Source organism: Staurois parvus, unplaced genomic scaffold (genome assembly GCF_062004578.1).
Source record: "Staurois parvus isolate SC_StPar_1 unplaced genomic scaffold, SC_StPar_1.0 ptg001288l, whole genome shotgun sequence".
Classification (NCBI taxonomy): Eukaryota; Metazoa; Chordata; class Amphibia; order Anura; family Ranidae; genus Staurois; species Staurois parvus.
The window spans coordinates 745,703-772,938 of NW_028319084.1; the positions used below are offsets into that span (position 1 = coordinate 745,703).

Here is a 27,236-nt window from a genome sequence, read left to right on the forward strand (position 1 = left end):
TAAATATCCTATTTATCACGGTAATGAACAAGGAGAGTGCGCCTTCTTTTATTCTCTTTTTTGCCATCATCAAGACTCCCCGATCTATTGAGGGCTGCACCTCAGCGAGTGTCTGATTCCGTGTTTTCTGTGTAGCGTGAAGATCTGAGCTCTGGTTTTGGTATATGTTGAACACGGGCTAAATCTAAGGCTCCATGTACACGGGACACTTCTGAACGATGGAAACTGACTGCTGGAAAACGTAGGTTAAAAAACATCTGTTTAGCTGCGTTTGCATAACGCGTTTATGCGCGTTTGCGTTTAGAAGCGTTTTTTAAAGATAAGTACAGGGGATCCTCCCAAATGCCCAGAATGCACTGAAAAGTGGTAAATTATTAACTATTTCAGAGAAATACAGAGAGTAGAAGCAGAGACAGCAGTATTTGTTGAGATTAGCTTAGGTGTGAGTTGCTCATTAACATTTCTTTTGTTTCCAAGGGTGGAAAAGGTGTCTGGTGGAGGGAGTCATTAAGGCCACCTGGCAGGGGGTCTTCATGAGGAATTTGAGGTGTGAATGGTCATTAACATATCTTTTGTTTCCAAGGGCGGGAGAGGTCTGAGGTGTGAATGGTCATTAACTGATCTTTTGTTTCCAAGGGTGGGAGAGGTCTGAGGTGTGAATTGGTCATTGCAATGTGTGACAAGCTTGGTAGGAACATCCTGTGTTCAGTGTTTTGTCCATCTGAGTACCTTGAAAACGCTTTGCATGCATTTTTCATTATGAAAAAAGACTCTAGACAGCATCGGGAACTGAAAGAGTTAAACAAAAATTTTCAAACGCAATTTGCCGTGTTTAGCAGCGTTTAGCCACGTTTACACGCGTTTTGCGTTTGAAACGCTGATAAAATCGACTGCTGAACGTAAGTTTTCTGCGCAAAAAAAAAAAGGACTGTAAACTCAAATGCTTGTAAATGAAGATGTGTACACGGACACATAGGAAAACATTAGGGAGGGTTCAGGGGCTGCAAAAAAAAACGCTGAACAGCTCCTAAAGGTGAGTTTATCAGCTGCAGTGTACATGAGCCCTAACCGCCAATGACATCAGACATACAAGTAACAACACCACAAAGGCAAGTTATTCAACCACAGAAGACTTTAGACCTGGAAAAGCCAATTCTTTCATGAATTACTAAGGCGGGACAAGAATATTTTTGGTTCTCTTTAAACTTTTGTTTTCTCTCCCTCTTCATATATGAAGTTATTTCTCGGAAATGGACCTTAAAAAAAAATGCTTGCTCCCTATAAACTAATGGCTGCTGACACCTTCATAGTAGTCCCCTTGTAAAGTGATGCACCTTTCTAGATGACTGTACCACTGCTGGAAACATTCCTGAAATTGGTTTTCCAGAAAAATGCGCTGCGATGTCCGGAAAGGCCATCAAATCTGCGTCCTTTTAAGGCATTTTTTAACTTTGCTGAAAGTCGCAGGGTGCTAAATCAGGGGAATAGGGTGGTTGGTCAAGTTTCAGAATGGATTTCTGGGACAGGAACTGGCGAACATTTAACTTATCTTGTGCAGGAGCACTGTCGTGGTGGATAATCCACTTATTAGGCCAGAGTTCCTGTATTTTCCACTGAATAGATTTCTGTAACTTTCATTTTCGACATTTGCATCTGCATTGTTTGGCAGCCCACTTCTTGAGTCTTCCCACTCCTCCCACTTGATTTCTTGATGGAATGTTCACCATAAGACTTTTGCAACAGAGCTAAAGTTCCAGAGCTCAAGTTTCACAACATGATCGCTGTGAAAGGCTGTCACAGAGCTACAATGCACAATCCCAATGCACACATTCCTGTGTTAGAGATGGCTGTATATGTAAGCAGGTGATGCAGCGACCATCAGTTGGAACCGAGAACGGTCATAGAAGAATGCCACCAGCACACCATGGATCTCCAGTGTGGGTCCAAAGCTTTAATTAGCAATCACAGTGTTATAGCACGAGCAACGTTTCGGAGCCTTGCAGAACCACTTCATCAGGAATGTGATGTGCCTGATGAAGGGGTCCTACAAGGCTCCATAACATTGCTCATGCTGTGACAATGTGAATGCTGAATAAAGCTTTGGACCCACACTGGAGATCCATGGTGTGCTGGTGGCATTCTTCTCCTCTGGCTGCCACAGAGATCACATGATTGGAAGCCCATCTGTTAGCAAACAGTGACCGGGAGATGAAGGTAACTGCTCGGTCAGTGTGTTGAAAGTGTAGTGGATGGCACTGGCTGCTGTGGGGCCCAGTGAGGTGACTTTGAAGCTGAAGGGAACACGTGATGGTAGTGTCTGGCAGTGGGCCTACTGGGCAAAGTGCCTGGGGGAGCAAAGCACTTTCAAAGATAGAGGAATCAGAGAAGAATTCCACCAGCACACTGTGGATCTCAGATGTGGGTCCAAAGCTTTATTCAGCGTTCACATTGTTACAGCAAGAGCAATGTCTTGGAGCCTTGAAGGACCCCTTCATCAGGCACGTCACATGCCTTATGAAGGTGTCCTGCAAGGCTCCGAAATGTTGCTCTTGCTGTAACAATGTGATAGCTAAATAAAGCTTTGGACCCACATCGGAGATCCATGGTGTGCTGGTGGCATTCTTCTCCTCTGACTTTCACAGAGATCACATGATTGGAAGCCCATCTGTTAGCAAACAGTGACCAGGAGATGAAGGAGAAAGCTCGGTCAGTGTGTTGAAAGTGCAGGGATGGCACTGGCTGCTGTGGGGCCCAGTGAGGTGACTTTGAAGCTGAAGGGAACATGTGATGGTAGTGCCTGGTAGTAGGCCTAGTGGGCACAGTGCCTGGGGGAGCAAAGCACTTTCAAAGCTAGAGGAGCACAAGCAAGGCAGCAGGAAAGTTTGGACCCTGAGATCATCACAGAGGACAAGGGGGCGCTCTTTACGTCTGGAGGAAAAAAAATGTAAATCTCCAAACACGGAAAGGTTTCTTCACATTGAGAGCTGTGAAAATGTGGAATAGACTCCCTCAAGAGTTGGTTGTGGCCAGTTCAGTGGATTGCTGTAGGAAAGTCCTGGATTCTTTCTTGGATACACAGAATATAACTGGATGTAACATTTATAGGTAAAGTTGATCCAGGGAATATCCGATTGCCTCTCGGGGGATCAGGAAGGACGTTTTCCCCTGCAGAAGCAAATTGGATCGTGCTTTGCTGGGTTTTTTTGCCTTCCTCTGGATCAACTGTGGGTGTAGGATTATAACTTTTTTTTTTCTATGGTTGAACTGGATAGACTTTTGTCTTTTTTCAGCCAGACTAACTATGCAACTATGTAACAATGCATTTTTTTTATTATACAGGACCAAATGAAAGGAGGGGACATATTATTGAAATTTCATATTTTCATTAGGGATGCACCGAAATTTCAGTGGCCAACACGTTTCGGCCGAAAACGCCCCTTTCGGCTGTTGGCCGAAATGAAAAAATGCACCAATACAGGCACCGAAAAACTACCCTCAACGCCACCACCTGGTAGTTCTCAGCCTTATATTGAGAAACCATCGATCCCGGTGCTGGGCATAGAGATGAGTGAAGGAAAGATGGCCGCCACTCTCTATGCCCTTGGCCATTTTATTTTAAAGCATTAGATCAATGGTTTTTTTTTTTTATCCAATGCTTTACATTGCAGAGGAGAGATGTGGGGTCTTATTGACCCCATATCTCTCCATAAAGAGGACCTGTCACTAATTATTTCTATCACAAGGGATGCATGCATTTCTTGTGATAAGAATAAAAGTAATTAAATTTGTTTTTAAGGGGACAGTGCAAAGAGGTGAACGCATACGTAGGCCATGCCCACATATGTAAACGGTGTTCAAACCACACACATGAGGTATCTCCATGAACGTCGGAGCAATGGCAATAATTCTGGCACTAGACCTCCTCTGTGACTTTACACTGCTAACCTGTAGACATTTTCAAAGCATCACCCATGGAGATTTTTTAGTACCGCAGTTTCATGCCCTTCCATGACAGCATGACATGTTGGGTATCTATTTACTCGCCGTAACATCCTTTTTCATATTTTACAAACAAACTGGGGTATATATTGTTTTTTTTTAATCAGTGCATTTTTTTCCAAAAAATATAATATTTGGCACCAGAATTTTCATTTTGGTGCACCACTAATTTTTATGTGTGCTACATGTGACTGAGGCTGTGCTATTTTATAATGTTTTAAAATTTATGTAAAAGAGAGAGAGTGCCTAGAACAGAAGAAAACCTGCTGCTCAGGTGTTGCGGAATGACATTCATCAACAGCAGCAATGCCAGTGCCCATGGTGTCTTGCTGTCCACCATGTTGGTGAGGATGATAGGTCTGACCTCAGCACAAAGCGCAGAGAGTTGAATCTGTCCAAACTTGGACCAGTCGCCAACACCAGCTGGTGAGTATTCCATTGTCCTTGTTCTTAAAGTTCATGTTCACCTGGAGTTGTCTGCACAGTCAGGGGTTCAGGCGCAGAGAACAGTAGCTAAAGCAGGAAAAAAGAGGCACCCACCAATCAGCAGGATAAATAAACAAGCAGGTCACCCCGGTGAATGACACGGGCATCTAAGCACTAATCAGTCTTCACCAGAGCTCCTGATGGTGGAGATGGGTTTTGCTGCATGTTAGAACCAGGTCTTTGGGATCACCCAAAGGTTGGTAATGAGTGGTAGTGGAGAAAAAGACAAAGGAGCAAGATATTGGCTGGAGAGAACACAATAGTCTTTCAAATAAAAGTGCAGAACCATGGCTTAAATCAGGAAGTTCAAGGGTTCAAAGTTCACCAGAAACAAGAGACAAGGCAAGAGGGTCTGAAGGATTAGGCGGGGAGCTGCCTAGCATCTCAGGTGGCTCAGCAAGAAGAGCCACTGCTGGACGCAGCAGAGGTTGTGGGTTCAGATCCCTGTCCTCTCATTTCTGTTTATTTTTTCGTTCATACATACATACATTCTGCTCCGCCTTGATAAAGATGAACTATGATCCATCAAAATGCTGCACAGAATAAAACTCCTCTTGTTTGGACAGATACTCCTGCTCAAGACCCATGAGTAAGTCTATTACTTCCTCTTTATCTATTGATATTACTTTGCTACAGTCCCGAGGCGCCCTTTAAAATTACAGACAATCCCCGAGGCGCCCTTTAAAATTACGGACAGTCTCAAGGCACCCTTTAAAATTCTGGACAGTCCCGAGGCACCCCTTAAAATTATGGACAGTCCCGAGGCGCCCTTTAAAATTATGGACAGTCCCAAGGCACCCCTTAAAATTATGGACATTCCAGAGGCACCCCTTAAAATTATGGACAGTCACAAGGCGCCCTTTAAAATTATGGACAGTCCCGAGGCGCCCTTTAAAATTACGGATAGTCCCGAGGCGCCCTTTAAAATTATGGATAGTGCCGAGGCGCCCTTTAAAATTATGGATAGTCCTGAGGCGCCCTTTAAAATGATGGACACTCCCGAGGCACCCTTTAAAATTATGGACAGTCCAGAGGCACCCCTTAAAATTATGGACAGTCCTGAGGCGCCCTTTAAAATTATGGACAGTCCCAAGGCACCCCTTAAAATTATGGACATTCCAGAGGCACCCCTTAAAATTATGGACAGTCACGAGGCACCCCTAAAATTATGGACAGTCCTGAGGCACCCCTTAAAATTATGGACAGTCCTGAGGCACCCCTTAAAATTATGGACAGTCCTGAGGCACCCCTTAAAATTATGGACAGTCACGAGGCACCCCTAAAATTATGGACAGTCCTGAGGCACCCCTTAAAATTATGGACAGTCCCGAGGCACCCTTTAAAATTATGGACAGTCCCAAGGCACCCCTTAAAATTATGGACAGTCCCGAGGCGCCCTTTAAAATTATGGACAGTCCCAAGGCACCCCTAAAATTATGGACAGTCCCAAGACGCCCTTTAAAATTATGGACAGTCCCAAGGCACCCCTTAAAACTATGGACATTCCAGAGGCGCTCCTTAAAATTATGGACAGTCCCGAGGCACCCCTTAAAATTATGGACAGTCCCGAGGCGCCTTTTAAAATTATGGGCAGTCATGAGGCACCCTTTAAAATTAAGGACAGTCCCGAGGCGCCCTTTAAAATTATGGACAGTCATGAGGCACCCCTTAAAATTATGGACAGTCCCGAGGCACCCTTCAAAATTATGGACAGTCCCAAGGCACCCCTTAAAATTATGGACAGTCCGGAGGCGCCCTTTAAAATTATGGACAGTCCCGAGGCACCCTTTAAAATTATGGACAGTCCCGAGGCACCCTTTAAAATTATGGACAGTTCCAAGGCACCCCTTAAAATTATGGACAGTCCCGATGCGCCCTTTAAAATTATGGACAGTCCCGAGGCACCCCTTAAAACTATGGACATTCCAGAGGCGCTCCTTAAAATTATGGACAGTCCCGAGGCACCCCTTAAAATTAAGGACAGTCCCGAGGCGCCCTTTAAAATTATGGGCAGTCATGAGGCACCCTTTAAAATTAAGGACAGTCCCGAGGCGCCCTTTAAAATTATGGACAGTCATGAGGCACCCCTTAAAATTATGGACAGTCCCGAGGCACCCTTCAAAATTATGGACAGTCCCAAGGCACCCCTTAAAATTATGGACAGTCCGGAGGCGCCCTTTAAAATTATGGACAGTCCCGAGGCACCCTTTAAAATTATGGACAGTCCCGAGGCACCCTTTAAAATTATGGACAGTCCCGAGGCACCCCTTAAAATTATGGACAGTCCCGATGCGCCCTTTAAAATTATGGACAGTCCCGAGGCGCCCTTTAAAATTATGGACAGTCCCGAGGCAAACCATTCTAAAATGTGAAAAACTATTCTAATAGTTTTATATAACGCAGCAACATCCACACATGTAGGACACCCAACATAAGAGGTGATTTATTCTTCCAAAGCAAGTACACTTTTGCACACTGGTACTGCCTAGTATGCCCATGTTTCTCTTCTCCCTCAGTTTTTCTCCATCACTGAGCTAATGTGACCCCAGCACTGACAGAGAGGGGCGGGGGAGGGTCAAACTAGGATGCTGTGCACACAGTTGACATCTGCCTTATCCACTGACGATATAATTGGTTGTCAGGATACAGGCGGCTAGAAGGTCGTAATGGCGCACAATGAAAACCTGTGGCTTTGTGTAACTAAAAGGCAGGCTTGTTCCACCCGCTGGATTGTATACAAGTTTTGGTCAATTTTTAGACATTTTGCCAAGGCACCCCTGAAGAAACCTCAAGGCACAGCAGGGTGCCTAGGCACCCTGATTGAAAAAGGCTGACTTAATAATATGAATGTTATCATGGCAGTCAATGAAGAAGGTATATTTATGATTACATCTTTTTTTTTGGCATTCCCCCAACTGACTGCTACCCAGGATCACCTTCCCCAAATTACACTAATGGTCGATGGCACAAAAATGGATGCCAGTTAATAAGACATTTTTTCCATACACACCCTGTCCTATGTTGCTTGGTATCTATGCTATTTATTTATTTATTTCAGGTACTTATATATCGCCGTCAATTTACGCAGCACTTTACATATATATTGTACATTCACATCAGTCCCCGCCCCCGAGGGGTGTACAATCTAAGGTCCCTAACTCACACTCATACATACACATACTAGGGACAATTTAGACAGGAGCCAATTAACCTACCAGCATGTCTTTAGAGTGTGGGAGGAAACTGGAGTACCCGGAGGAAACCCACGCAGGCACAGGGAGAACATGCAAACTCCAGGCAGGTGGTGCCGTGGTTGAAATTTGAACCAAGGACCCGAGTACTGCCAGGCGGAAGTGCTAACCATTTAGCCACCGTGCTGCCCATGAACACTTGGGGGGCATTTTAATAACGCTGGTAATGTTAGCTGTGTAAAGTCACGTTACAAATGCGAGTAGTTCAGCGCTTTTTAGTGTTTTTGTATTAGCGTTTTTTCACGTTTGCGGTTTTTACAGGTTTTTTTAGCAAAAAAAATTTTTTTTAAGTAAAAAAAAGTCCAAAAACGCTGGCTTGCGGCACTTTACTGCGTTTTTCAGCATTAGGGCTCATGTACACTGCAGCTGATAAACTCAGATTCAAGAGCTGTTCAGCGTTTTTTCCAGCAGCCCCTGAACTCTCCCTAATGGTTTCCTATGTGTCCGTGTACACATCGACCTTTAGAGTCGTTAACAGGCAGTTGAGTTTACAGTCGTTTTTTTTAACGCACCAAGCTTGCGTTCCGGAGTAGATTTTACTGGCGTTTCAAACACCAAACATTTGTAAACGCGGTTAGCTGAGTTTATAAGCGTATGCGTTTAGAAGCGTTTTTTTGTTCCATATCCAGATGCTGTCCAGAACCTTTTTTCATCATCAGAAATGCATGCAAAGCGTTTTCCAGGTACTCAAATGGACCCGGTACACCAGCGCAGTCAGTTCCAGGTTTCGCGTGAAGGAAAAAATGATAGAACGTGCCGCAATATGCTCATGATGGGATCCATTTTTCAGCGTTTTTTAGCTTTTTTTGTATTAGTATTTAGCAGTGTTTTGCGTGTTTTTTGCGTTTACGGTTTTTAGCGTTTTTTATTTACCAACAGGCGGCACAGTGGCTTAGTGGTTAGCACGTCTGCCTTGGAGTAAATGGGTCATGGGTTTGATTCCTGACCATGACGCCTCCTGCATGGAGTTTGCATGTTCTCCCTGTGCCTGCGTGGGTTTCCTCCGGGTACTCCGGTTTCCTCCCACACTCCAAAGACATGCTGGTAGGTTAATTGGCTCCTGTCTAAATTGTCCTAGTTTCATCCCTGACCATGCAGGATCTCCTGCATGATAGGGGTTGGGGAAAGACCTGGCAACCTATCCTGTCCATGCAATCGCCAAGGGTTGGATAAGACTGAATAAATAGATAAATAATGGATAGATAGATATTAGATAGATAGATAGATAGATGATTGATTGATAGATAGATAGATAGATAGATAGATAGATAGATAGATAGATAATAGATAGATAGATAGATAGATAGATAGATAGATAGATAGATGATAGATAGATAGATAGATAGATAGATAGATAGATAGATAGATAGATAGATAGATAGATAGAGAGATAGATAATAGATAGATAGATATAGAATGGATAGATAGATAGATAGATAGATAGATAGATAGATAGATAGATGATTGATAGATAATTGATTGATTGATAGATAGATAGATAGATAGATAGATAGATAGATAGATAGATAGATAGATAGATAGATAATAGATAGATAATAGATAGATAGATAGATAGAAAGATAGATAGATAGATAGATAGATAGATAGATAGATAGAAAGATAGATAATAGATAGATAGATAGATAGATAGATAGATAGATAGATAGATAATAGATAGATAGATAGATAGATAGATAGATAATAGATAGATAGATAGATAGATAATTGATTGATAGATAGATAGATAGATAGATAATAGATAGATAGATAATTGATTGATAGATAGATAGATAGATAGATAGATAGATAGATAGATAGATAGATAGATAGATAGATGATAGATAGATAGATAGATAGATGATAGATAGATAGATAGAAGGATAGATAGATTTACCAACAAAAACAATTTTTTTTAAGCAAAACAATTTCCAAAAGCGCTGGTTTGCCGCGATTTACCGCGTTGGAGCATTTTTCCAGCTATAAAACTCCTCTAGAAACTCACTAGTTCTGTTTTTTTTCCAGCCAAAAACATCCCAGCCAAATTACGTTGATTCCAGTCTATGTGTGTATGGACACCTAGGATAACATGCTGGGGGGGGGGGGGGGGGTTTACTGGCTGTAGAAAAAAACGTCAAAAGCCAAAAACAGCCGCTGTAAAACGTCCCGTGTGGGGGAGGACTTTGGGTGTGCAAGCCTTATTGTACTGACGGGGTCTCCCGGCCCCCCCTATGGGGGCTGCACATTATAATATTGCCAATTTCATCTTTTCGCAGCAGCAATAGTGGTGGAACTCCCAGAGGGGAATACTCGGTTGTCACCTCTGCAGGAAATCTCTTTGCAGCTATTGTAGACTGTCTATCCAGAGTAAAAGGAGAGCGGAGCGTTCATTGTGGCTGCGCTAATGGATACGGCCAGAAGAAAAGGTGCTGATGCAACTGACCTCTATCCACACGCATGGCTCAGATCCCAGATACCTCCAGGACACCACAGAAGGACTCCATTAGGCCAACAGGACTTGTGTTCTAGATACGCCTTCATTGTGTACACGGCACTGAAACATTTACACCTGACAAAGTATGGAGAGCAGTGGCGTCCCTAGGCAGGAGTGGGGGGGGGGGGCGCCGCACCAGGTGACACCTACCGCACGGGGTGACACCGGACCCGCTCCGCGAAAAGGTAAGTTGTAAAGCAAGCCGACGATCCCCGCAGGATGGATCGGATCTGCGGATTGAGCATAATGGATTGGAGTCCGATCCATTATCCTTCCCAATCCGCAGATCCGATCCATCCTGCGGGGACGACACCGGACACCTCTCCTGAAATTTGTATAATTTGTTTTCACACCCATAGAGCTTTCTTTCGGTGGTATTTCATCACGGCTGGGATTGTTAGATTTTACGCTATAAATGAAAAAAGAGCAAAAGAATTTGAAAAAAAAAAAAGTTTTTCTTTGTTTCTATTATAAAATTTTGCAAACAGGTACATTTTCTCCTTCAATGATGTGCATGGATGAGGCCGCACTGATAGGCAGCACTGATGGGCACTGATAGGCAGCACTGATGGGCACTGATAGGCAGCACTGATGGGCACTGATAGGCAGCACTGATGGGCACTGATAGGCAGCACTGATGGGCACTGATAGGCAGCACTGATAGGCACTGATAGGCAGCACTGATGGACACTGATAGGCAGCACTGATGGGCACTGATAGGCAGAACTGATGGACATTGATAGGCAGCACTGATGGATACTGATAGGCAGCACTGATGGCCACTGATAGGCAGAACTGATGGACACTGATAGGCAGAACTGATGGGCACTGATAGGCAGCACTGATGGGCACTGATAGTCAGCACTGATGGACACTGATAGGGAGCACTGATGGGCACTGATAGGCAGCACTGATGGGCACTGATAGGCAGAACTGATGGGCACTGATAGGCAGAACTGATGGGCACTGATAGGCAGCACTGGTGGGAATGCACGAGGACTAAAAACGTCCAGTGTGCATGAGGACTAAAAACGTCACGTGTGCATGAGGACTAAAAACATCACGTGTGCATGAGGACTAAAAACGTCACGTGTGCATGAGGACTAAAAACGTCCCGTGTGCATGAGGACTAAAAACGTCCAGTGTGCATGAGGAATAAAAATGTCCAGTGTGCATGAGGACTAAAAACGTCCCATGTGCATGAGGACTAAAAACGTCCCGTGTGCATGAGGACTAAAAACGTCCCGTGTGCATGAGGACTAAAAACGTCCCGTGTGCATGAGGACTAAAAACGTCCCGTGTGCATGAGGACTAAAAACGTCCCGTGTGCATGAGGACTAAAAACGTCCAGTGTGCCTGAGGACTAAAAACGTCCAGTGTGCATGAGGACTAAAAACGTCCAGTGTGCATGAGGACTAAAAACGTCCAGTGTGCATGAGGACTAAAAACGTCCAGTGTTCATGAGGACTAAAAACGTCCCGTGTGCATGAAGACTAAAAACGTCCCGTGTGCATGAGGACTAAAAACGTCACGTGTGCATAAGGACTAAAAACGTCCCGTGTGCATGAGGACTAAAAACGTCCAGTGTGCATGAGGACTAAAAACGTCCAGTGTGCCTGAGGACTAAAAACGTCCCGTGTGCATGAGGACTAAAAACGTCCCGTGTGCATGAAGACTAAAAACGTCCCGTGTGCATGAGGACTAAAAACGTCCAGTGTGCATGAGGACTAAAAAACGTCCAGTGTGCATGAGGACTAAAAACGTCCCGTGTGCATGAAGACTAAAAACGTCCCGTGTGCATGAAGACTAAAAACGTCCCGTGTGCATGAAGACTAAAAACGTCCAGTGTGCATGAAGACTAAAAACGTCCCATGTGCACGAGGACTAAAAACGTCCCATGTGCACGAGGACTAAAAACGTCCCATGTGCATGAAGACTAAAAACGCCCCATGTGCATGAGGACTAAAAATGCCCCATGTGCATGAGGACTAAAAATGTCCCGTGTGCATAGAGGTTTACATATGACGGCTCCAGTCTATCGCACTTGTTACAAGTTTGCCCACAGTTCCTGTAGGGTGCTGCAGTGGATTGGTGGATGGCACCACCATGCCGTCACAGGAAGATAACGATCTTCACCAGCACACCTAGGTATAGTGACAATCCTGCCCTTTATTCATCTATAGTAACAGGCATCACAGGCCGCCGAAAAACATGAAAGACACTTGAACATGCATCAGATTATCAGGACGCAGACTGAAGGTGTATGCAAATCTACTGATTAGGCAGCAATCCCTAATTCATCTCTGCAGCTTATAAACATTGTGGAAAAATTAATCTTCAAAATTCACAACAGAAGACCTAAATACCCAGCATCTCTCCTTATTCTCTATGGAGAGCAAAATCTTGGCAGCCCTGCCACCCCTGGAATACACATTGACATTTTGAACCTGATAATCAGGCTACAGACTGAAGGTCAAGAGCCCCTTCAAATCAACAGATTGGCAAGCACTGTAGGGGCCCCACTATTCACACACAAAGGAGACACCTCTGAAACTACCAATCCCGGGGCATAAAATGGAGTCGTTTCCACAGGAACCCATCGAGTTTCCTCTTTCCTTCAGTAAAGTGGAATTAAGAATCTGATTGGCGGAGCTCCACACTCCTTTGTTGCCTTCACAATCCTGGTGTCCGATCAACCTGAATGAAGCCTGTCAACAACGTCACAGCCTGACTGGTGCCCATCCTTTCTGATTTCGTAAACGCTTCAATCAACAAGTTGGATTTGCAGAAAAATCATATCACGTCTCATGTCTCGGCCTTTTTCCTGTTGTTTATGGAATGTCGATCAAAACAGCAAAAACAAAAAAAAACGGTAACATCAAAAAGTGAATATACCCCAATCTAGAGCAACCTAGTCTGCCTAAAACTGGACTCTGGAAATGAGACAAAATCTACCCCTGCAATGGCCCCGCCCCCACACTACAAAGGTTAAATGCTTGTTTCGTCAAATGCCACCTCTAAAAGAACCACCAAACAAAAGAATACCACACCCTCCTTAACATCACCGTGCACCCCCTTTGGGGGAAGAGCCTGAAAGCAGAAAGTTCAGGGTCTGGAGGAGGACCAGAGGAGGAGTGGAGTCAGTTACCAGAGTCTGCTGAGACCAGGGGAGGCAGAGACGAGGGGGTGCTGAAGCTGGCCGGAGAGGTGCAGGATTTGGCACCAGAGTTCTATTCTACTCTCTGCTGCCAACTGCTAAGACAAGGTGGGGGGCGGAGACAAGAGAGTACCTGCAGAGGAGGTGCAAGGGCCACATGAAATGGCCTGGAGGATCGGATTCAGCCCGCGGGCCTTGCGTTTGACACCTGTGTTTTAGGGGATGTGTAGCCAACTTCCAGGAACTCTCTAGCTGGCCTTCAATATTTGTATACACCGGAGTACATGAAGTACACAATATACAGGATACATTGCTTTTGGATGATTTACAATGATCAGTCAAATTAAAGACCACAAGGAGGCCTGATAGGAAAAAATCAACTCAAGGGGTCTCCTGGCATCCCAAACTACCAAAGGGTGACATGTGTTAAGTTGCCCAACAGCGGAAAACTTTGGAATCTGTTAAATTTTTTTCCCCTGGGGGTCTCTTGATTTCCGACCAGTAGGGTACACTTAGCTTCTGGAGGTACGACTTCAGAATTTCTTTAATGCTATCTGGATCCATGAAAACGCCTTACCTGTACCCTGCTGGTCAGAAACCAAGAGACCTAACCAAAGACTTACTGTCTCAGAGCACCTCACCACTGTACCTTGTTGGTCAGAGATCGAGAAACCCAACCAAAAACAAACACTCCAAGAGTACTCCAACACCGTACCCTGTTGATCAGGCATAGAGAGAGCTAACCAGAGACTAACATTCTGAGAGAACCTCACCACTGTACCCTGCTGGTCAGAGATCGAGAGGCCTAACCACAGACCAACACTCCAAGAGTACACCACCACTGTACCCTGTTGGTCACAGATCGAGAAGTCTAACCACAGACCAACACTCCAAGAGTACCCCACCACTGTACCCTGTTGGTCAGAGATCGAGAAGTCTAACCACAGACCAACACTCCAAGAGTACCCCACCACTGTACCCTGTTGGTCAGAGATCGAGAAGTCTAACCACAGACCAACACTCCAAGAGTACCCCACCACTGTACCCTGTTGGTCAGAGATCGAGAAGTCTAACCACAGACTAACACTCCAAAAGTACACCACCACTGTACCCTGTTGGTCAGAGATCGAGAAGTCTAACCACAGGCCAACACTCCAAGAGTACCCCACCATTGTACCCTGTTGGTCAGAGATCGAGAGGCCTAACCACAGACCAACACTCCAAGAGTAACCCACCACTGTACCGTGATGGTCAGAGATCAAGAAGTCTAACCACAGGCCAACACTCCAAGAGTACCCAACCACTGTACCCTGTTGGTCAGAGATCGAGAGGCCTAACTACAGACCAACACTCCAAGAGTACCCCACCACTGTACCCTGTTGGTCAGTGATCGAGAAGTCTAACCACAGACCAACACTCCAAGAGTATCCCACCACTGTACCCTGTTGGTCAGAGATCAAGAAGTCTAACCACAGACCAACACTCCAAGAGTATCCCACCACTGTACCCTGTTGGTCAGACATCGAGAGACCTAACCAGAGACTAACATTCTGAGAGCACCTCACCACTGTACCCTGCTGGTCAGAGATCGAGAGGTCTAACCACAGAACAACACTCTAAGAGCAATTCAACACCGTACCCGGTTGGTAAGAGATAGACCGAACCACCAACAGTCTGAATACACCTCACCAGAAAAACCTCCATTGTACCCTGCTAGTCAGAAATCAAGAGACCTAATGAGAGCCCAACAGTCTGAGAACACCTCCACACTGTTTTCTGTTAGTCAAAGATCCAAAGACCTAACCACCAGAATCTTTACTCTAGGATTTTGTTTTCTATTTTTGGTCCCCCATCTGCTGAGATAAAAAAAATTTCCCAATTTCTACTTACCCTCTCAATGCTCCAGCGCCATCCCTGGCTTCCTTTTCAGTCCAGAGGCTGGGGTCCGCTTCAGGGCAGAATGACACACTGTCATTGCGCCCATATCTTATGAACCCAGCCTGTTATTTGCAGCCCCCAGAGGGGGCGCCTCATCCCACAGTATTTAGGGACTGAGGGTCGTCACTTATTTCTGGAAAAGTGCATGCCAGTGATAGAAGAAGAAAAACAAGCTGCAGTGATATCACCAGACCAGCAAAAAGACTTGAACGAAAAAGGTGTGTACAGGTAGAAAACGAAAATATGGGGGGGGGGGTAAATCTACAGGGAATGGGGAGTTGGTGGGGGAATCCCACTTTAAGACGGCTATGGAAACGGAAACTGTAAACGTAGCCAGTACTTCAAACTACATGCAATTCCACACTATACAAACTACAGTATCCAAACTTACTGATCAAGCAGCAATCTCACATTCATCTCTGTAGCTATAAGCATTGTGGAGAAATTCATCTTCAAAATTCACAACAGAAGACCTAAAATCCCATCTCCTCTCCCCGTTTCTATGGAGAACAAAATTTTTGCAGCCTGCCATCTCTGCAGTAAAAACGCACAACAAGTTCCTCCCTCTATTGGGAACACACAGTAGATGCTCCTGTCTAATGGAGAAATATAGAACTAATAGTAACACACAGGACTTGGTGCTCTCCAATAAAAACACACAGCAGTACGGCCCTCTCATAGAAACACATGGGAGCAAACAGTGGTGCTACCCTCTAATGGAAATAAGTGCCCTCTAATGGAAACACCCAGCCAGTAGTGCCCTCTAATGTAAACACCCGCCAGTAGTGCCCTCTAATGGAAACACCCAGCCAGTAGTGCCCTCTAATGGAAACACCCAGCCAGTAGTGCCCTCTAATGGAAACACCCAGCCAGTAGTGCCCTCTATTGGAAACACACAGCCAGTAGTGCCCTCTAATGGAAACACACAGCCAGTAGTGCCCTCTAATGGAAACACCCAGCCAGTAGTGCCCTCTAATGGAAACACCCAGCCAGTAGTGCCCTCTAATGGAAACACACAGCCAGTAGTGCCCTCTAATGGAAACACACAGCCAGTAGTGCCCTCTAATAGAAACACCCAGCTAGTAGTGCCCTCTAATGGAAACACCCAGCCAGTAGTGCCCTCTATTGGAAACACACAGCCAGTAGTGCCCTCTAATGGAAACACACAGCCAGTAGTGCCCTCTAATGGAAACACACAGCCAGTAGTGCCCTCTAATGGAAACACACAGCCAGTAGTGCCCTCTAACACATGGCAGGTGCTGCCCTCCATTGAAAACACTCAGCAGGTGCTGGAAACTATAAGAGACCCACTGAAACTGATTTTTGAGTATTTGTTTTGATTTTTGAGGATCAATTAGTTCACAGTACATGGAGCTAGAGAGGTCAGGGATGAATTGTTTTTCGTGCTTGTTAAGAATATATAAAACTTTAATTTTCATAAGTCTGAGCACAGTCGCATTTTAAACTAACGGAAGGCATCAAAAGAAGACATCTACGACATATTATGAGAACAAAAACCACAATGTGGTCTAAGTAATGAGCGGCGCATAAAGTGACAGTTACAACCTTGACTGAATGGCATGCTATGGGACCATCCACCATACTGTTCCCCATATGGGGACCATCCACCATACTGTTCCCCATATGGGGACCATCCACCATACTGTTCCCCATATAGGAACCATTCACCATACTGTTCCCATATGGGGACCATCCACCATACTGTTCCCCAAATAGGGACCATCCACCATACTGTTCCCCATATGGGGACCATACAACATACTGTTCCTCATATGGGGACCATCCACCATACTGTTCCCCATATGGGAACCATTCACCGTACTGTTCCCCATATGGGGACCATCCACCGTACTGTTCCCCATATGGGGACCATCCACCATACTGTTCCCATATGGGGACCATCCACCATACTGTTCCCATATGGGGACCATCCACCATACTGTTCCCCAAATGGGGACCATCCACCATACTGTTCCTGATATGGGGACCATCCACCATACTGTTCCCCATATGGGGACCATCCACCATATTGCTACACATTTCAGCCAGTGATCGGTTGTTGCCAACATCTCAGTCCATCCAGGATATATGAGACAAATGAAAGACACCTGTATTATGGAAAACCTCTATGTCTTGCAACAAACTAATCTGAAGACTTGAACTGCCTGTCATTGGTCAGTTGTTAGACCCCTACATGGCCCGGTTATCATAAGTGCTGCCCTTTTCATGGCATCTCTGGATTTTATCAGACAAACAGATGATAAATATACCACAGTTACCACAATTTTAGGGTAGCACCATATGGAACTGATAGTCAGACTTGGGTAGGCAGTAAATTGACTTCTCTGCTGGGTTCCTGAATATTCTGGAGACTATCAAGGTGTTGGTCCAAAGCTGGTGTCCTAATGATGTACTGAGTTTACAGGCCACCGGGGATGGTGACACCAACACTAGATGATGTAATGGCCACAGTGGTGGGGCAGAACTAGAAATTCTGGTGGAGATATATACACCATTGTTGTCTCCAAAACATATTGGATACCAAAATGAAAATCAATTCACCAGTTTGTGCATAAAAAAAATAAAATATCTGTTCTTGACAGAGTTGGCATATCAACGAAATCCACAAACTGAGATGAAACTACATAAAAAAAATGAAAGATGGCATAGGTTTCCATTTCTGTAGTATAGAACGATTCCTACCACACTGAGCTTCTGGAGGTACAGCTTCAGAATTTCTTTAATGCTTTCTGGATCCATGAAAACTCCTTACCTGTACCCTGCTGGTCAGAAACCAATAGACCTAACCAAAGATTTACTGTCCCACTGTACCCTGTTGGTCAGAGATCGAGAAACCTAACCACAGACAAACACTTCAAGAGTACCCCAACACCGTACCCTGTTGGTCAGAGATCGAGAGACCTAACCAGAGACTAACATTCTGAGAGCACCTCACCACTGTACCCTGCTGGTCAGAGATCGAGAGGCCTAACCACAGACCAACACTCTAAGAGCAATTCAACACCGTACCCTATTGGTAAGAGATGGACCTAACCACCAACAGTCTGAAAACACCTCACCAGAAAAACCTCCATTGTACCCTGCTGGTCAGAAATCAAGAGATCTAATGAGAGCCCAACAGTCTGAGAACACCTCCCCACTGTATTCTGTTAGTCAACGGTCCAAAGACCTAACCACAGTTCACTATCCTGAGAGTACCCTGCTGATCAGACATTGAGAGACCTAACCAGAGACCAACATGCTGAGAGCACCTCACCACCGTACCCCATTAGTCAGAGGTAGACCTAACCTCAAACAGTCTGAAAACAACTTCACCAGAAAAACCTCCATCATAAACTGCTGGTCAGAAATCAAAAGACCTAATGAGAACCCAACATTTTAGGAACACCTCGCCACTCTATCCTGCTAGTCAAAGAACGAAAGACCTAATCATATACGAATATTCTGAGAGAATCGCACCACTGTATGTTGCTGATCAGAGATCAAGAGAACTAATCATAGATCAATATTCTGAAAGCACTTCACCACTGTACCCGGCTGGTCAGAGATCAAGAGACCTAACCAGAGACCAACATTCTGAGAGCACCTCACCATCGGACCCTGCTGCTCAAAAATAGGCCTAACTACTACCAGTCTGAAGCACCTCACCCGAAAAACCTTCCCTCTGTATCCCACTCTATCCTAACCATAGACCAACATTCTGAGGGCACCTCACCACTGTACCCTTCTACTCAGAAGTCAAGAGAACTAGTCATAGAACAACGTTCTGAGAACACCTCATCACCGCTTCCTGTTGGTTAGAGATAGGCCTAACCACTAACAGTCTGAAGCACCTCACCTGAAAAACCTCTACTGTATCCCGTTGGTTAGAGATCAAAGTACCTAACCAAACGCCAAGTCTGAGAGCATCTCAGCACCATACACTGCTGGTCAGAAATGGACAGACCTAACCAGAGAGCTAGTTTCAGAGTACCTCATGACTGTACCTCATCTGCTGTTTCAGAGATCGAGGGATCTATCCATAGACCAACATTCTGAGAGCTCCTCACCACCACCCTGTTTGCCAGACACAGACCCAACCACCAACAATCTGAAAACTCCTCACCAGAAGAAGCTCCATCATATCCTGCTGGTTAAGAATCAAGAGACCTAATAAGAGTCCAACAGTTTGAGAACACCTCCTCATTATATCCTGTTAGAAGATCGAAAGACCTAACCATAGACCAATATTCTGAGAGCACTGCACCACTGTTCCCTGCTGTTGTTCAGAGATCGACAGACCTAAGTACCGACCAATATTCTGAGAGCTTCTCACCACTGTTTTCTGTTGATCAGAGATAAGCTTATTCAACAAAAGTCTGAAGCGCATCACCTAGAAAACCTCCACTGTGCCCTGTTGGTCAGAGATCGAGGGACCTAACTATATATCAACAGTCTGAGAGCCCCTTAGCACCATGCACTTCTAATCAGAAATGGACATACCTAATAAAAGAGCAACAGTCTGAGGGCACCTCAGCACTGTAACCTGCTGGATTAGAGATCGAGGGATCTAACCATAGACCAACAGTCTGAGGGCACCTCAGCACTGTAACCTGCTGGGTCAGAGATGGAGGGATCTAACCATAGACCAACAGTCTGAGGGCACCTCAGCACTGTAACCTGTTGGATGAGAGATGGAGGGATCTAACCATAGACCAACAGTCTGAGGGCACCTCAGCACTGTAACCTGCTGGATGAGAGATGGAGGGATCTAACCATAGACCAACAGTCTGAGGGCACCTCAGCACTGTAACCTGCTGGGTCAGAGATCGAGGGATCTAACCATAGACCAACAGTCTAAGGGCCCCTCAGCACTGTAACCTGCTGGGTCAGAGATGGAGGGATCTAACCATAGACCAACAGTCTGAGGGCACCTCAGCACTGTAACCTGTTGGATGAGAGATGGAGGGATCTAACCATAGACCAACAGTCTGAGGGCACCTCAGCACTGTAACCTGCTGGATGAGAGATGGAGGGATCTAACCATAGACCAACAGTCTGAGGGCACCTCAGCACTGTAACCTGCTGGGTCAGAGATGGAGGGATCTAACCATAGACCAACAGTCTGAGGGCACCTCAGCACTGTAACCTGCTGGGTCAGAGATCGAGGGATCTAACCATAGACCAACAGTCTGAGGGCCCCTCAGCACTGTAACCTGCTTGGTCAGAGATCGAGGGATCTAACCATAGACCAACAGTCTGAGGGCACCTCAGCACTGTAACCTGCTGGGTCAGAGATCGAGGGATCTAACCATAGACCAACAGTCTGAGGGCCCCTCAGCACTGTAACCTGCTGGGTCAGAGATCGAGGGATCTAACCATAGACCAACAGTCTGAGGGCACCTCAGCACTGTGCATGCTGGTCAGAGATGGGGAGACCAAACCAGGGAGCAACAGTTTGAGATCACCTCAGAACAGTGCTTTACTAGGTCAAAGATTGAGAGACCTAACCAAAGACCACTAGTCTGAGAGCACCTGTAACCCACGAAGACTAACAACGACATCTGTCAAGTGGTTTTGCCCAAGAAAAAAGGGTCTCCATTGTCCACCTCCACCTGAATGGGTGTGATGAGGACTAGTTGGTGACATGGCTAGTCATGTGTGATGAGGACTGGTCGGTGACATGGCTAGTCAGATGTGATGAGGACTGGTTGGTGACATGGCTAGTCAGGTGTGATAAGGACTGGTCGGTGACATGGCTAGTCAGATGTGATGAGGACTGGTTGATGACATGGCTAGTCAGGTGTGATGAGGATGGGTCAATGATATGGCTAGTCAGGTGTGATGAGGACTGGTCGGTGACATGGCTAATCAGGTGTGATGAGGACGAGTCAGTGATATGGCTAGTTAGGTGTGATGAGGACTGGTCAGTGACATGGCTAGTTAGGTGTGATGAGGACGAGTCAGTGATATGGCTAGTTAAGTGTGATGAGGACTGGTCAGTGACATGGCTAGTCAGGTGTGATGAGGACTGGTCGGTGACATGGCTAGTCAGGTGTGATGAGGACGAGTCAATGATATGGCTAGTTAGGTGTGATGAGGACTGGTCAGTGACATGGCTAGTCAGGTGTGATGAGGACTGGTCGGTGACATGGCTAGTTAGGTGTGATGAGGACTGGTCGGTGACATGGCTAGTCAGGTGTGATGAGGACTGGTCGGTGACATGGCTAGTCAGGTGTGATGAGGACTGGTCGGTGACATGGCTAGTCAGGTGTGATGAGGACTGGTCGGTGACATGGCTAGTCAGGTGTGATGAGGACTGGTCGGTGACATGGCTAGTCAGGTGTGATGAGGACTGGTCGGTGACATGGCTAGTTAGGTGTGATGAGGACTGGTCGGTGACATGGCTAGTCAGGTGTGATGAGGACTGGTCGGTGACATGGCTAGTCAGGTGTGATGAGGACTGGTCGGTGACATGGCTAGTCAGGTGTGATGAGGACTGGTCGGTGACATGGCTAGTCAGGTGTGATGAGGACTGGTCGGTGACATGGCTAGTCAGTGACCTGAGGACTGGTCAGTGACAGGATGGTTGGGTGTGATGAGGATCAGTCTGTGACTAGACAAGTTGAGGATCAGTCTGTGACTGGACTAGTTCACTGTAAGGAGGATTTGTCAAAGGACTAGTCAGAGTAAAGAGGACTAGTTGAGTATGATGAAGACTAGTTAGTAACAGGACTAATCAGGTGCTATAATGTCTGCTCAGTTACAAGTCAGGTACCATCAAGTCTGAGACTAGTCAGAGACATGACTATACAGGTTTGATGAAGCTTGTTTGGGTGTGAAGAGGGACTGTCAGTGACAGGACTAGTTGGGTGTACTGAGGACTGGTAAGTGACATGACACATTAGATGTGACAGGGACAGGGTGGTGTGATGACCAGTCAGTGAAAGCATTAGTCAAGGATGATGAGAACTTGTCAGTAGACATAACTAGTAGGGTGTACTGAGGATTTGTCAGTGACAGGACTAGTAATGTGTGATTAAGGACTTCCTGGATGTAATAAGGCCTGGTCAGTGACAGGACTAGTAATGTGCGATTAAGGACTTCCTGGATGTAATAAGGCCTGGTCAGTGACAGGACTAGTAATGTGCGATTAAGGACTCCATGGATGTAATAATGCCTGGTCAGTGACAGGACTAGTAATGTGTGATTAAGGACTCCATGGATGTAATAATGCCTGGTCAGTGACAGGACTAGCAATGTGTGATTAAGGACTTCCTGGATGTAATAAGGCCTGCTTAGTGACAGGACTAGTAATGTGTGATTAAGGACTCCATGGATGTAATAATGCCTGGTCAGTGACAGGACTGGTAATGTGCGATTAAGGACTATCTGGATGTAATAATGCCTGGTCAGTGACAGGACTAGCAATGTGTGATTAAGGACTCCATGGATGTAATAAGGCCTGGTCAGTGACAGGACTAGTAATGTGTGATTAAGGACTCCATGGATGTAATAAGGCCTGCTTAGTGACAGGACTAGTAATGTGCGATTAAGGACTATCTGGATGTAATAAAGTTAGTGATAGGACTAGTTAAAAGTGATGAAGACTGGCCAGTAACTGGAACAGTTAGGTATACTAAGGTCAGTGACAGGTTTAGTCAGGTGTGATGAGGACTGGTCCATGACAGATTAGTTGGCTGTGATGAGGACTGGTCAGTTATGGGACTAATGGGGAGTGACAAGGACAGGTCAGTGACAAGACAAGTCTGGTGTGCTGAAAACTGGTTTGGTGTGATGAGGACTAGTTTGGTGTGATAAGAACCAGTCAGTAACAGGGTTAGGGGGGTGTACTCAGGACTGGCCATTGACAGGACTAGTTGGCTGTGATAAGGGATGGGCAGGTGTGATAAGTCCTGGTCAGTGATGGGACAAGTTGGGTGTGATGAGGACTGGTCGGTGATAATATTAGTCAGGTGTAATGAGGACTGGCTGGTGGTGATAGTGACTGGTCTGTCATAGGACTAGTAGGGTGAGATAAGGATTGGTTAGTGACGGGACAGGTCAGGTGTGATAAGAACTGGTTGATAATGACTGGTCTGCCAAAGGACTAGTATGAGAACTGTAATAAGAACTGGTTGGTGATGATAATGACTGGTGAGATGAGGACTGGTTAGTGAGAATACTAGTCAGGTGTAATGAGGACTGGTTAGTGAGAATACTAGTCAGGTGTAATGATGACTGGTTGAGTTTGATGAGGACTAGTTGGGTGTAATGAGGATTGGTTAGTGATAATACTAGTCAGATGTAATGGGGACTGGGTGGGTGTGAGGAGGACTGGTTGGGTGTGATGGGGACTGGTTAGGTGTGATGGGGACTTGTTGGGTGTAATGGGGACTGGTTAGGTGTGATGAGGACTGGTTGGGTGTGATGAGGACTGGTTGGGTGTAATGAGGACTGGTTGGGTGTAATGAGGACTGGTTCGGTGTGATGAGGACTGGTTGGGTGTGATGGGGACTGGTTGGGTGTGATGGGGACTGGTTGGGTGTGATGGGGACTGGTTAGGTGTGATGGGGACTGGTTGGGTGTGATGAGGACTGGTTGGGTGTGATGAGGACTGGTTGGGTGCAATGAGGACTGGTTGGGTGTTATGAGGACTGGTTGGGTGTGATGAGGACTGGTTGGGTATCATGAGGACTGGTTGGGTGTGATGAAGACTGGTTAGGTGTAATGAGGACTGGTTCGGTGTTAGGAGGACTGGTTAGGTGTAATGAGGACTGGTTGGGTGTTAGAAGGACTGGTTGGGTATAATGAGGACTGGTTGGGTGTTAGGAGGACTGGCTGGGTGTGATGAGGACTGGTTGGGTGTAATGAAGACTGGTTGGGTGTAATGAAGACTGGTTGGGTGTAATGAGGACTGGTTGGGTGACAAATGGTCCTCCCTCTGATCTTTAATCATCTTGTTTGACTATCAGTCCTCTCCTCCAGAACTGGTCGGGTGTTATGAGAACTGGTTCGGTGTGATGAGGACTGGTTGGGTGTGATGAGGACTGGTTGGGTGTAATGAGGACTGGTTGGATGATATGAGGACTGGTTGGGTGTGATGAGGACTGGTTGGGTGTGATGAGGACTGGTTGGGTGTGATGAGGACTGGTTGGGTGTAATGAGGACTGGTTGGGTGTAATGAGGACTGGTTGGGTGTAATGAAGACTGGTTGGGTGTAATGAAGATTGGTTGGGTGTAATGAGGACTGGTTGGGTGACAAATGGTCCTCCCTCTGATCTTTAATCATCTTGTTTGACTATCAGTCCTCTCCTCCAGAACTGGTTCGGTGTTATGAGAACTGGTTGGGTGTGATGAGGACTGGTTGGGTGTGATGAGGACTGGTTGGGTGTGATGAGGACTGGTTGGGTGTAATGAGGACTGGTTGGGTGTAATGAGGACTGGTTGGGTGTAATGAGGACTGGTTGGGTGTAATGAAGACTGGTTGGGTGTAATGAAGACTGGTTGGGTGTAATGAAGACTGGTTGGGTGTAATGAAGACTGGTTGGGTGTAATGAGGACTGGTTGGGTGTAATGAGGACTGGTTGGGTGTAATGAAGACTGGTTGGGTGTAATGAGGACTGGTTGGGTGTAATGAGGACTGGTTGGGTGTAATGAGGACTGGTTGGGTGTAATGAAGACTGGTTGGGTGTAATGAGGACTGGTTGGGTGTAATGAGGACTGGTTGGGTGTAATGAAGACTGGTTGGGTGTAAAGAGGACTGGTTGGGTGTAATGAAGACTGGTTGGGTGTAATGAGGACTGGTTGGGTGTAATGAAGACTGGTTGGGTGTAATGAAGACTGGTTGGGTGTAATGAGGACTGGTTGGGTGTAATGAGGACTGGTTGGGTGTAATGAAGACTGGTTGGGTGTAATGAGGACTGGTTGGGTGTAATGAGGACTGGTTGGGTGTAATGAGGACTGGTTGGGTGTAATGAAGACTGGTTGGGTGTAATGAGGACTGGTTGGGTGTAATGAAGACTGGTTGGGTGTAATGAGGACTGGTTGAGTGACAAATGGTCCTCCCTCTGATCTTTAATCATCTTGTTTGACTATCAGTCCTCTCCTCCAGAACTGGTCAGGTGTTATGAGGACTGGTTGGGTGTCATGAGGACTGATTGGGTGTTATGGGGACTGGTTGGGTGTGAGGAGGACTGGTTGGGTGTAATGAAGACTGGTTGGGTGATATGAGGACTGGTTGGGTGTAATGAGGACTGGTTGGGTGTAATGAAGACTGGTTGGGTGATATGAGGACTGGTTGGGTGTGAGGAGGACTGGTTGGGTGTAATGAAGACTGGTTGGGTGATATGAGGACTGGTTGGGTGTAATGAGGACTGGTTGGGTGTGAGGAGGACTGGTTGGGTGTAATAAAGACTGGTTGGGTGTAATGAAGACTGGTTGGGTGTAATGAAGACTGGTTGGGTGTAATGAGGACTGGTTGGGTGTAATGAGGACTGGTTGGGTGTAATGAAGACTGGTTGGGTGTAATGAGGACTGGTTGGGTGTAATGAGGACTGGTTGGGTGTAATGAGGACTGGTTGGGTGTAATGAAGACTGGTTGGGTGTAATGAGGACTGGTTGGGTGTAATGAAGACTGGTTGGGTGTAATGAAGACTGGTTGGGTGTAATGAGGACTGGTTGAGTGACAAATGGTCCTCCCTCTGATCTTTAATCATCTTGTTTGACTATCAGTCCTCTCCTCCAGAACTGGTCAGGTGTTATGAGGACTGGTTGGGTGTCATGAGGACTGATTGGGTGTTATGGGGACTGGTTGGGTGTGAGGAGGACTGGTTGGGTGTGAGGAGGACTGGTTGGGTGTAATGAAGACTGGTTGGGTGATATGAGGACTGGTTGGGTGTAATGAGGACTGGTTGGGTGTAATGAAGACTGGTTGGGTGATATGAGGACTGGTTGGGTGTGAGGAGGACTGGTTGGGTGTAATGAAGACTGGTTGGGTGATATGAGGACTGGTTGGGTGTAATGAGGACTGGTTGGGTGTGAGGAGGACTGGTTGGGTGTAATAAAGACTGGTTGGGTGTAATGAAGACTGGTTGGGTGTAATGAAGACTGGTTGGGTGATATGAGGACTGGTTGGGTGTAATGAGGACTGGTTGGGTGTGATGAGGACTGGTTAGTGACAGGACAGGTCGGGTGTGATGATGTCAGTAGATCCCGGTGCCCGGTATGGGGCGGAGGGTCGGGTCTCTCCGATAGATTCCTGCACAGTGATTGGGGCGTCAGAGGCGGCTCGGGTCACCTCGTCTTCCCCTCCCCCTCCCAGATGTCAGTACAATAGGGCGGCACTCACCTACCGGGCGGTGTCCGGCGGGTGTCCCGGGTCCCCCCGGAGCTGTCCCTGGTGCTGCAGAGGAGCCGGATACTCCCACAATGCACCGCGACCACTGCACTGACGTCACAGCCTGCAACACACCCACTGACACAACAATGTCACCGTACACCGCCACAGTACACGGGGCCGACATACCTCCCCTCTCCGTACACCGCCACACTATACATCCCCGCCATACTACACAACATAGTCCTCTCCTCTATAGATATCAGTCCTCTCCTCTATAGATATCAGTCCTCTCCTCTATATATCAGACCTCTCCTCTATATATCAGTCCTCTCCTCTATATATCAGTCCTCTCCTCTATATATCAGACCTCTCCTCTATATATCAGTCCTCTCCTCTATATATCAGTCCTCTCCTCTATATATCAGTCCTCTCCTCTATATATCAGACCTCTCCTCTATAGATATCAGTCCTCTCCTCTATAGATATCAGTCCTCTCCTCTATATATCAGTCCTCTCCTCTATATATCAGACCTCTCCTCTATAGATATCAGT

General features: G+C 46.2%; 1 protein-coding gene across 5 annotated transcripts in view; it reads right to left on the reverse strand.

Moving 5' to 3' along the window:
* TTBK1 (tau tubulin kinase 1) overlaps window positions 1-26,788 on the reverse strand; it is a 150,334-nt gene extending 123,546 nt beyond the window's left edge. The window contains exon 1 of one of the 5 annotated variants that reach the window (XM_089660927.1): window positions 26,694-26,788. The gene's annotated coding sequence lies outside the window, so the exon portion shown is untranslated. The remainder of the gene's footprint in view (window positions 1-26,693) is intronic. The other 4 variants (XM_089660928.1, XM_089660925.1, XM_089660930.1 and 1 more) reach the window with 4 other exon arrangements.
* Window positions 26,789-27,236: the final 448 nt, after the last annotated feature.